Source organism: Rhinopithecus bieti, unplaced genomic scaffold (genome assembly GCF_001698545.2).
Source record: "Rhinopithecus bieti isolate Rb0 unplaced genomic scaffold, ASM169854v2 scaffold_29254, whole genome shotgun sequence".
NCBI classification, from domain to species: domain Eukaryota; kingdom Metazoa; phylum Chordata; class Mammalia; order Primates; family Cercopithecidae; genus Rhinopithecus; species Rhinopithecus bieti.
This window is the reverse complement of record NW_016813033.1, coordinates 626,726-639,471: the sequence shown is the minus strand read 5'-3', so window position 1 is coordinate 639,471 and position 12,746 is coordinate 626,726. Positions and strand designations below refer to the sequence as shown.

The following is a 12,746-nucleotide window of genomic DNA, read 5'->3' as shown; positions in this document are numbered from 1 at the left end:
CCAAGCATTGTTTAAAGTATTTCAGTAAAGAAAACACACAAGACCCTTTCCTTCTTAAAATTCAGCAAGGGAGACATTTAAACTATAAACATTATAAGTAAGTTCATTGTAGAGTATTTTAGAAGGCAATAGGTGCTTGCAACAGGAGAAAAAAAGTAGGTCAAGGTAAAGGGAATCAAAGGTACAGAAGAGGGCCCTTTTCCCCCACTAGTGCCAGGCCTGCAGGTCTCTGTCGAGCCACGGATGTGGGTCTCTGTTCTGCAGGATGGGGTTTATTACACTTGTTAAGAATAAGACCTACTTTAAGAGATACCAAGTGAAATTTAGAAGATGACGAGAGGGTAAAACTGATTACTATGCTCAGAAATGCTTGGTGATATAGTATAAAAATAAATACAACACACCCAAATACAGGATGATAGAGCTATCATTTGTCAGATTGCTTATGCCCGTACAGAGGGGAATATGATAGTCTGCTCAGCATATGCACACAAACTGCCAAAGTATGGTGTGAAGGTTGGCCTGACAAATTATGCTGCAGCATATTGTACTGGCCTGCTGCTGGCCCACAGGCTTCTCAATAGGTTTGGCATGGACAAGATCTATGAAAGCTAAGTGGAGGTGACTGGCGATGAACACAATGTGGAAAGCATTGATGATCAGTCAGGTGCCTTTACCTGCTATTTGGATGCAGGCCCTGCCAGAATACCACTGGCAATAAAGTTTTTGGCACCCTGAAGGGAGCTATGGATGGAGGTTTGTCTGTCCCTCACGGTACCAAACAATTCCTTGGTTATGATTCTGAAAGCAAGGAATTTAATGCAGAAGTACACCAGAAGTGCATCATGGGCCAGAGTGTTGCAGATGACATGCGCCACTTAATGGAAGAAGATGAAGATGCTTACAAAAAACAGTTCTCTCAATGCATAAAGAACAGTGTAACTGCAGACATGATGGAGGAGGTGTAAAAGAAAGCTCATGCTGCTATACAAGAGAATCCAGTCTCTGAAAAGAAGCACAAGAAAGAAATTAAAAAGAAGAGGTGGAACCACCCCAAAATGTCCCTTGCTCAGAAGAAAGATTGGGTAGCTCAAAAGAAGGCAAGCTCCCTCAGAGCTCAGGAGCGGGCTGCCGAGAGCTAAACCAAACAGTTTTCTATGAGGATTTTTCAGATAAAGACAATAAACTTATGAACAGAAAAAAAAAAAGACAGAAGAGGTAGAGCTGGAGAAGTAGGTTGCAGAATTAAATTAGGTGCTCAGGATAAGTATCAGTGAGAGAGCGGAATTCAGCAAAGCCTTGAAGGAGGTAAGAGCCTCAGCAACTACTAACACTAGTAGGTTCTCAAATTAGTTAAATTAGATCCTGTATTAGTCTGTTCTCAAATCACTACAAGGAGCTACCTAGGACTGGGAAATTTATTAAGAAAAGAGGTTTGATTGAGTCACAGCTCCACAGGCTATACAGGAAGCATGACTGGGAGGCCTCAGGAAACTTACAATCATGGCAGAAGGCGAAAGGGAAGCAGGCATGTTTTATATGGCCAAAGAAGATGAAAGAGAGTGAAGGCGGAAGTACTACACGCTTTTAAACAACCAGATCTCATGAGAACTCACTATCATGAGAACAGCAAAGGGGAAGTCAACCGCCCAGTGATCCAATCACTTCCCACCTGGCCCCTCCTGCAACACCAAGGAATACAATTTGACATGAGATTTGGGTGGGGATAACAGAGCCAAACCATATTAGACATCATCCTGGAAGTAGTGTCCATTTTCACAAAGGGTTTCTAAAAAGGTTTTGGAGTCAACCAGACTTGTGTTCAAACTCCGTACTGGTCAGCTTTTGGTGCAGCAACAAACAACACCAAATTCTCAATGGCTTTACAAACTATTTATTTCTTGCTTATGTTTCATGAGGGCTGCAGGTTGACTGTGGGTCAGCTGTGACTCTGATGGGCTCAGCTCTGCTGGATTCGACTTAGCCACAAGTATTGTCTCCTTCCAGAGCCAGGACTGAAGGAAGAGCAACTCTCTAAGGTGTGCTGTTCTCACAGGGGAGTTCAAGGCTGAAGTAGGTCTCACCAAACCACACCACTGAAAGCTTCTGCTCAGACAGCAAATATCAAGTCCACACACATTTTATTAACCAAAGAAAGTGGCCAAGTCCAAGGTCAATGCAGGGAGGAAAATGTATTTTGTCTGCACAAAAGTATGGTAAAGGCAAGGAAGGAATGAATAATTGTGAACAAATAATACAATATGACCTTATTGAGCTCCTCATTATCTTTTATTTTTCAGGGTCTATGCCAATTGCCACCACCAAATTACTCATCCAGCCAAGTTGAGCCCATTAGACTTACAGCTGACCCACAGTCAACCTGCAGCTCTCATGAAACATGAGCAAGAAGTAAATATTTGTTTTTTAAGCCGCCACCAAATTATTCATGTGGCAATCCACACTGACCACTGAGACAACCGGAATGAACAGGTCCTTATAGAAACACAGACATAAAGGTATTTGCAGGTCCAAGGTATGTTTCAGGTCTCTGAATTTTACTTTGTTCATCTGTGGAACAAGAATAAGATCACCCTACTGCAGTGGCTCACACCTGTAGTCCCAGCTACTTGTGGGGCTGAGGTGGTGGGAGGATCAAGGCTTGAGCCCAGGAGTTGAAGCCTGCCATGAGCTCTGATCACACCACAGCACTCCAGCCTGGATGACAGAGCAAGACCTCCTCTCTGATAAGAAGGAAGGAAAGAAGGAAGGAAGGAAGGAAAGAGGGAAGAAAGGAAGGGAGGGAGGGAGACTAGTTATGAAGAACAGATAAGATCATGAGGTCATGTTTGTAAATGCATTTAGCACAATAACTGGCTTATAATAAAGGATCATTAAATGCTAGTTTTTTTTTTTTTTTTTTTTTTTTTTGTCTTTTCCAAAGGTGGTATCACTCTAGCCCAATTCCTTTGGAGGCTTAGGAGGCAACTGGGGCATGCTGGAAAATTGAGGAGCCTGGAATTCAAGAATTATGGATTCAATTCTGTTTCTAAATTCTGCATATATTCCTAATCTATAAAATGAGTCAGCTGTCTAAATGATCTCTAAAGTTCCTTCCAGTGCTAAAGATCCTCAATTTGGGATAAAACGTGCCTGTAGATTCTTGTTTTTTCTCCAGAGGTACTGTTTAGTTTTAACACCAGGTGGCGCTAGATAACAACTAAATGGGAAAAGACATAGGCTCTGTGTGTGTGTGTGTGTGTGTGTGTGTGTGTGTGTGTGTGTGTGTGGTGTGTGATGATGTGATTTTGTGTGTTGTGTGTGATGATGTGATTGTGTGTGTGGTGTGGTGTGTGTGTGGTGTGTGTGTGATGATGTGATTGTGTGTGGGGGGGGTGGGATGATGTGATGAAATCCGGAGAGTTCTAGGCTATTTATATTTTCTTCTTATGTGTATATTCTTATGAAGCAGAACTCTTGCAGCTGATGGTTCCTCAGAAACCATCACTCCGAGGCAATGGCTTCCAAAAACAAACCAAGAACTCTAGTCCTAGGCCGTCACACTAAGGGAGAGGGCCCCAGGAGCCTGGGGATGGCACGAGACGCTTTCTAGGTTTGACTTTGAAATTTGGTTTCAGATTTTACAATTAAAATAATTTATTTTGATTATTTTTAAGAGATGGGGTCCCACTCTGTTGCCCAGACTGGAGTGCAGTGACGCAATCATAGATCCCTGCAGCCTGCAGCTCCTGGGCTTAAGTGATCCTCCCACCTCAGCCTCCTCAGGCACCCGGACCACAGGCGCGCCACCACGCCTGGCACTGGGCTTTGAAATTTGGAAACTTCCTTCGTTTTGAGCAGAGGTATGAGATCATCAGAGCTGTGCTGTAGGACGATATATCTAGTAGCCACAAGATGGGCGCAAGGAGTGGCTGGCAGCGGGGAGCATCGTTTGGGAGGCTCTTATGGCAGACAGGATCCCCGCACAGGCGTCTGAGCTGTGCTTTGGGAGCGAGCATGGAAATGAGGAAGTCGTTGTCGGGACATAATCCCTTCCAATTGGCAAATGTTTAAATAAAGAGGCTTTGAGAAGCATAAGACATTGTAAGAGCTGACACTCAGATAACTAGAGAAACGTTAGGGCCACTGACTGGAAGTTGGCAGATGACTTCGGGGGCAGCATTGCTGCTATCCCTGCCCGGCTCATCTACACTGCGGGAGGGGAGACTGCTGTCCCTGCCCTCCTAGGTACTCAAAACACCCAGGGCACACACGCTGGTCTTACCCAGGCCTCCTAGAGACTTGCTGGTGGGGCGCTTCAATATGACAATCAGCCTTTTTTTCAAAATATGTTTTTTATCGCATGATTTTATTGTTGGTGCTTTAAAACCCTATGGCATTTCTCCAACTCCTGGTGTGCATGCAGCCACACAGCACAGTGGAAGGAGCAATGGATTTGGAGGCAGATACGCCTGGTTTAAATCCTGAAACCTCACTTCTCCTGTTAAATCCTGAAACCTCATGATCTCCAGAAGAGATCATGTTTGTTTTAGGCTTCTAAGGTTCTTAATTAAGTAACTTGAGCAAGCTATTTAATTTCTCTGAGCCTCAATCCTATCCAGAACAAAGGTGAAATACCTGTAATACCAATGTCACAGATTTGTCATGAGCAATGAAGGTTGTTTGGCGACAGAATAAGTAATTGGTAAATGCCGATTCTCTTTCCCTTTAAAGAAAAGGTTATTTAGAGGCCCTTGTGTGAGTCTGTCAGACAAATTCAGCATCAGCACAGAGACTGATATAATGGCCATGGTTATCTATGACCACTTTTTGCAAGAAATGCTGAGCTGTCATGACACAAAACACTCAAAAATTAAATCTACTGAGCTGGCATACAGTTTGGGACTTTAGGATATTCACTGGCCCGCAAGAAATACAAAGGAAACAGGGGTTACACAATGCATCCCTGTTCTAGTTACTCAATCTTTACCCAACTGAAACCTTGCTTCACAACAGATTAGCCACAGCCCCTAAGGGCAATAAAATCCTGAATTGCAAACCCTGTTTTGCCACCTCACCGAACCTTCATAAATCTCAGCTGCAGTGAATGCATCTCCTATTCAATTTATGAAATGACTATTTTGAGACACTATCCACACTAGTCATCTTTATTAGTCCTTCTGCCAACTCTCCAAACAGGGGGAAGAAGAAATTAATATGCAATATTAATGTTTTTATTTTGCATATAAATTTGCTGTTTTCAAGGGATACAGGGCAATATATGGAATGTGAACCCAGTAGATAATTTCCAGAGCTGGGTCACTGCTGCTTCCCTCTTATTCTGGAGACAGGCAAAAACTACTTGCTACCAAACTACCAGTGAATAAGTGTCCTATAGCAAGCAAGTGCGTAGTGCCCACCAAGGAGTGCACAATGTCAACTATCCACACCCTAGGGAGGAGAAAACGAAGAGAGAGTGCTTAGAGTGATGATGTGGCACCTTTACAAGAGTCAGGGATGAGAATGCCAGCACCATCCACAGAAGCACACACTCTTCTCAACAGTGGAAAAATGGGGAAAGCTGTGCACCCAGCCACAGCTGCTGTGAACACAGCTGACAAGAAGCACCCTTCTAGTTCTGCTCTTGTAGATGAGAACACCCACCCCTTTCTTCATTTAACCCAAGCCACCCCCCATTCAAACGACATGATCAAGGAGCCTGAGGGCTCAGGGTTGGAGCTGTGCGTGGCAGCATAACCTTTCCTTTCCCACTCCTTGCTTAAGGATCCCCTGTATGTCACCATGTGGCCTCACCAAGACTCACCTCATCAGGATAAAGAAGACAGCAGGGATCACTGCAGGAAGCTGAAAGTTTGCTACTTGGGTATATGATTACAGAGTGTGAGATGCAACTTGTTTCCTAAGGTTCAGGGCTATGAGATGCCAGAATGCATTACAGAAAACATTACTTAGAACTAGCCTCTGTTGATTTTAAAGAAACTGGTAGGGCGATGACTTTCTGGACTGACTGTGTGAAATTTAAATAGACACAAATGTCAGGGAAGAAGGCCCAGGCTGCTCCAGTGGAGCCTCACAGGATGGCAATACAGAGGAGTGGCCATAGTGTTCTGGGGTCTGACCCTCAGCCATGCAGGTCCCAAGAGAGGATTTTGTCTGTGTTGCTGGGTGATTAGGTTGAAACTGACCCGTGCTAACCAAACTCTCAAACAAAACCCACATTTATTTATTTGTAACAGGTACAGAATAAGCCTTTCCAAGGATCTCCAAACTTGTTTCCTCAATCTTGACACATTCTGCCCATTATCAAGGTACCTGGGAGACCAAATTCATGATCAGACTGTTGCTTGTGAACAAGGATTCAGAGCAAAAACATTTCATAACCTTAAGGGATGCAGCATCCAGATATTGGAGAAGACTTCTGAATGAAATGTACTTTCTAGATTATCTGAACAGGAGTAGCTACCAAGAAACGTGTCTCTCTCCTCTGGAAAGTGTTTGATAATCATAACAAATTCTCACTGCCTGGCCTCCCCTTACCTCAATATGTGCAGATTATCTAGCTGCCACACCTCCACTCACACGATTCCCCTTTTTCTTCAGATGGATCACAGTTCCTGCTGCCTTGTAATCTATTCAGTCATTTTCCTGATCCTTTTTACCTGGCTCATCTTAACTATCCCCAATCTTTGTTGCTGTTCATTACCAGCTCTCAGAGACGGTTACTGATGGTTGCTATTGTCAGTGACTCGTTGGTTCTTACTAGCTCCTCTGATGGAATGGTTTTTAAGTTCTGGGGACACTTTAATGCATGCATGACAAGCTCCTACAGCCCTCCTGGAGGCTGGAAGATGCCTCCTGTAGCCATGTTCAGCACCAATTGTTCCGTGCATCTGTGGAAGGAGCTTGTAATGTGTTTTATTTATTTTGTCTCCACACGTTCTCACCTTCCTAGAGGAAGAGGTGAATAAACTGCCCCGCCTATCCTCACAAGAAAGTAATTTTTTCACCTTAGGTGGGCCATCTGCTTCTTCTAACAACTCTGCTTTGCCTTGAATTGAATACATCTTGTCCCAGGCATTTTGCCAGCTGTAGGCTCCAGGAAATGGAGCAACTAAAAGTGGTTTCCTTATGATGTCGAGGCCTTATTATTTTCTTTCTTTCTTTCTTTTTTTTGGGAAATGCAACTTATGAGATCAACCCAAAGGAAATTGTGCATCAGTATCCATAAGGGTGGTTGTTCACAGAGTGGCAGGAGTCTCTGAGCAACAATCTAAGCTGTATATGAATTTCTTAAGAACTAATCCCATTGCACATGTTGGTAGATGTAGCAGGGGCCTGACAGATGGGGGAAATTGAGTATTTCCTTTAGGACTCAAAAGAGACTCCTAAACTGGAGATTCTCAACCTGGGATGCAGATCCAAGTCACCTGCAAGGTTTTCAGCCTTCATGCCTTGGTCCCATTCAACTGGCTGCTTCTTGTGCCCAGCTGTGTGGAGAACAACTCTCCTAAGCCACTAGGAATCAACGCTCCCAAGTTATTGGGGAAAAAATTACCTGAGGCAAAGAGCCAGAATGTGCAGTCTTAATTCAGAAGATGGTGAGCAGTGGGAGGCAACAGTAAACTGAGGGTGTTTTCTAATGTGATCATCCACAGACTCTGGGTTATAGCAAGGAGTAAGTCACAAAGAGCATGAGGCAGCCTTGGGCTGGAGATCACGGGCCACTCAGGCCAACGGAGGGGATTCTCTCCAGCTTCAGCTCAGAAACAGAGTATCAGCAAGGGCAGCATCACTTGAGTGATGTTAAGAGGCAAAGCAAAACAGAAGCTCCTTCCAGGAATCAATACATCAACATGGGAGCCATTTTATGGAGGTGAGAAACAGAAGAAAAAATGGTAGGGATCATGAGATAGAAGAAAACAGCATTCATGGGCTTGTTCTAACATAAATATGAGAGAAGGCCTTAAGATTTGCAGAACTTCTCAGAAGAGATGGGGCCATGGCTGATATTCAGCCAACACACACATGCATGATGTTACTGCAGGTTGAAATTGGAAATTCTGCCCTGATGGTTGGTAAGTAGCTTAAGTTAGACCACATGCCACCAAATAACATCATGCAGTGGCCACTGCATGGGCGGTTTTGGGACTTGGGACTGGTGCATCTGGACCGGGCAGCATGAGCTAAGACCAAGGTGGAAGCTGGGACAGACGTAGTGCCTACTTGCTGCTCAGGAGGGGTCCAGGGTTGGCAGGAGTAGCAGAACAAGTTGGGCTGGTGACAGTGTTGCAGATGGGGCAGAAGCAAAAGTTCTCTGGGTACAGATGACGTGAGAAACATTAGCATTCTAAATACGATGGGCACCCCACCCAATCACTCTCCTGCTGAGGCATGTGCCCGGGCCCACACCTAATAACCATCTACACAAAGAGAAGCCACTGGACGCATTTAGTACAGTTTCCTCCGTACAACTATAGCTTAGAGACAAGCAGCATTTAGTTTAATGAGAGCTTACCAAACAAGACCATACTAGTAATTTCTAAAAATCAATAATGATTTAAAAATTATTAGAATTATTTGATGAAAATGTTGCCTTGTAAGCTACATTACACTGTAAACAGTTTCATGATACATAGTTTAGTTTAAATAATAGAAAGGAAATATTTTAATTTTATTTATATACAGATTTATAGAAATACACTTATTTATAAAACATATGCCACCATACAGGTTGCTAAATAAGTTGCAATTTATCCTCAGATTGAGCAATGTGGAACTAGAGAGATGGTGATTCAGCTGATATGGTTTGAGATGGCTGTACCCCTGACCCCAATTCTGGGTTGATCCAACCTGGGAAAAGATAGGTTTTACTTGATTTACAAATAAAACATTATTTACTGTTTGCTGCTGAGGACTGGGCCCACCAAACCTAGTCAGTAGTTTCAAGTCATCACTGTTCTTATACTTCCTGAATCTCTGTAGCCACAAGGTACAAACTGTACAAAAGAAATGGTTAAGTTAGGCTTTTAGTGTCTTTGCCAGGACAGTGTTAGATCAGAAGTCCATTCATTTGACAAATAGTTATTGAATACTTAAATGGTGTCTGGCACAGTTCTAGACACTGAGGATGCATAAGACAATAAAACAGGAAATCCCTACTCTCATGTAGCCAATGAGCAATTGCAGGTGGTGGGCATTATTCAAAGGCTAATAATGATAGATGGAGCTAAGGAGAAAGTTGGAATCCCATCTCAGCACTGTCTCACTGCACACTCTGCCCTCCTTGGGTTAGAGTCACTAGAGCAATACGATTAACAGCACAGAACCATGGAACTAGTCTACTCTGAGACAGTCAATCAACTATATGGGTGAGTGCCAGTCATGACCTAGTATCTAAAATTCTGTCACTGGAGAATCATTTTCTATTATAACAAGTGTTCCTTGGAATCCAGTCTCTTGAGATATATAGTTTTTAAAAAGTTCAGTAGTCAAACAAATTTAGCAAACCTTTCAGCTCTAGAGATTCACAATGAATTAGCATATTAAATATAATCTGTATGGATCTCTATCAGTTTAGGATGAAAATTTGGGCATCTCTCTTTATTTTCCAATTCCTTGCTTAAGCCTCCATTCCTCCATATAGTAGGTAATTTGGTTTCTCTTTCTTAAGGAACCTTCATTCTCTCTGTTGTACAGAAACCTGGGAATTAACTTAGTCCAAAGGTAGTAGTCTTCTTTCAGAAGTCCATGTGACCAGTCCATTAACAGGCTTTGGTTTTAAACATCACTTCTATACAATGTCACTGTTGAAAACTGGTTCCATCAGGTTTCAGTGAGTCCTTGTCTTGCTTGGCCTTGCTGCTATGGAACACTGCGCAGGCAGCAGGGTAGCACTGTGCATATGGACTCCCAAGGCAACAGCTTATTGGATTTATACTCACACAATCAGCCACTGTTCCCTAAACACGACAGCTTTGCCAAAGTGGCTGGGTATAATTGGGCTTCTAACCACAGCTACACACAGGATCTAGAACAAGCTGTCCCCACAAACCTTGAGGCTCAGTTGAACCTGTCACTGAGCCAGACTCTCTCTTCTTGGGAGACCTCAGTCAGGACTATCTTAGCCCTTTAGAAAGTTTTACCTAGGTTGAATCTCAAATGGGATGGAGATCCCTTCCCCAGGTCTTCATCCCTTTCCTCCTGGAGGATCTTTGGCACTCAGTAAGTTTATTTTGCCATGTCAGGAGAATACTGAAAAGAACAACCATTGTAAGACCACAGAATGTTCTTTTTCCAGAGACATGTATATCCACTCACCTAATATTGGCATACTTAAGAGTATGCAGGGAGGCCAGACGCAGTGGCTCACATCTGTAATCCCAGCACTTTGGGAGGCCGAGGCAGATGAATCATTTGAGGTCCGGAGTTCAAGACCAGCCTGGGCAACATGGTGAAACCCTGTCTCTACTAAAAATACAAATATTAGCTGGGCAGAGTGGCACATGCCTGTAATCGCAGCTACTTGGGAGGCTGAAGCAGGAAAATCACTTGAGCCTGGGAGGCAGAGGTTGCAGTGAGCTGAGATTGCGCCATTGCACTCCAGCAGGGGTGACAGAGCGAGACTCTGTCTCAAAAAAAAAAAAAAAAAAAAAAGTATGCAGGGAACTACCAATGAAGATCCAGGGAATTCATGTCTTAGTCTATCTTGCTGCTTCTCCAGCTTTAAATGGGACATGAGTCACAACCTGGAAGGATACAGAGCACAGCACAGATAGTTTCATGGGAGCAAAAGGATAGGAAGAGAGATGGAGAAAGAGAGAGAAAGATGAAAAGCAAAGGACAGAAAGAGATCCTAGAACAGGAGAGGCAGCTAAGCATGCCCTTAGAGGCAGCTAAGGGGCCCTCTGTCACATATGAAAGGGGTATGAAAAAAGAGGTAGAAGGAAGATTTCCCCTGTTATAATGTTAAAAGGGACATGGTCTACCACAGAAGCTCCCATCTAATGCATCATAACATGTGATTTGCTTCAGGGAGAATCACATTCCCAGGGATTATGCTAAACTAAAGCCCTAAAACCGCCAGGCTTATTGGTTAAAAAGTCCTCACCTCTCAGTGAGGCAGGATTCTAATGGAGAAATCTCAGAACCTTTTAGTTCAGGAAAGAAAATCCCATCATTTTCTGACATAGCTTTAGACTCATTAATTTTCTTTTCTTTCTTTCTTTCTTTCTTTCTTTCTTTCTTTCTTTCTTTCTTTCTTTGTTTTCTTTTCTTTTCTTTTCTTTTCTTTTCTTTCTTTCTTGACGCTGGATGCAGTGGGGCGAACTCGGCTCACTGTAAGCTCTGCCTTCCGGGTTCACGCCATTCTCCTGCCTCAGCCTCCAGAGTGGCTGCGACCACAGGCGCCTGCCACCACGCCGGGCTAATTTTTTGTATTTTTTAGTAGAGCAGGGGTTTCACCGTGGTAGCCAGGATGGTCTCGATCTCCTGACCTCGTGGTCTGCCCGCCTCGGCCACCCAAAGTGCTGGGATTACAGGCGTGAGTCACTGCGCCTGGCAGACTGATTAATTTTCCAACACTAAAATGGTCAAAATTTCTATGGGGAGGGGAAATACATTGAACTTGTGTGATATTCTTAAACCCTTCATTCTCACTGATACTTCTCCTTCTCTATTTTCTCAAATATTTTACATAAAGTAACTTAAGACATAAAATAAACCATAGACATAAGATAGCTTAAGACACACGATAAACCACTTAAAATTGTTAAATCTTTCTGATGTCAAGATATTTACACTTGAGCCATCCTGGACCAATCAACACAAGTCACTAACAGAGTGAGGAAGCATAGTAAAAATTCTGTAAGGTGGTAACAATCCGGGGGCAATTTTTGTTAATTCATCCCCAAAGAAGGAGGCTTATTTAGAATATTAGTATTAAAGGCAAAGATTAATTTGATCAAATTGTCGTTTGATAGAAGACAGTGTTATAGAAAGGTGTGGGGTTTTTTGTAGAATTGTCACTATGCTTTAAGCTTTCAGTGGACATAGGTGACTCTCTAACACATACCCAATCCTCTGGAATAACAAGTTATATTTCAACAGGATTATACTGTATGTAATATATTTCATGTGTTTAGAGATTAAATATCCAGAGAAAATATCATCATTGCCTATTTCCTGGCATTTCTTGTGTCCTATCTGATATGTATTTACATAAGGGGAGCAAGTTTTAGTTATCTAATACTGTGTGGTATTTATTATTTCAATTTGAAAATGCTTCTATTTAGATTTCCAAATATATAATTTTTAATATGTTTTATTAGTAAAGGATCAATAAAGGAACAATTTTATAGCAAATTTAACACCTATAAATTTCTCTGTTTGCAGTGTAAAAGAAACAACTTCCACAGACCACAGGTCTGCTCAAATTTCAAAGAATGTTAAATGAAATACTTCTAAACTGTCCTAAAGTTATCTTATTCCACAAAATAATTGCAGGTTCATTGTTCACACTTTTATATAAAATGGTATCTGATTCTGAATGGATTTATTATATGAATGTGTTTATTTTTAAGGTAGCTATATTTGAGAAGCCATATAAAGGCTAGATTATTACAAATTATGATTTTAATTGACCTGAAAAATAAATGTTAAAAAGATATTGAAAACTTATGTCCACACAAAACCTGCATACAAGTGTTTATAGCACCCCTATTCTTTTTTTT

The 12,746-nt window shown here is 42.4% G+C and overlaps 1 pseudogene; it reads left to right on the top strand.

The window, feature by feature from the left end:
• Window positions 1-256: 256 nt before the first annotated feature.
• Window positions 257-1,142, top strand: LOC108512367 (60S ribosomal protein L5-like; annotated as a pseudogene).
• The last annotated feature ends 11,604 nt before the right edge of the window (window positions 1,143-12,746 follow it).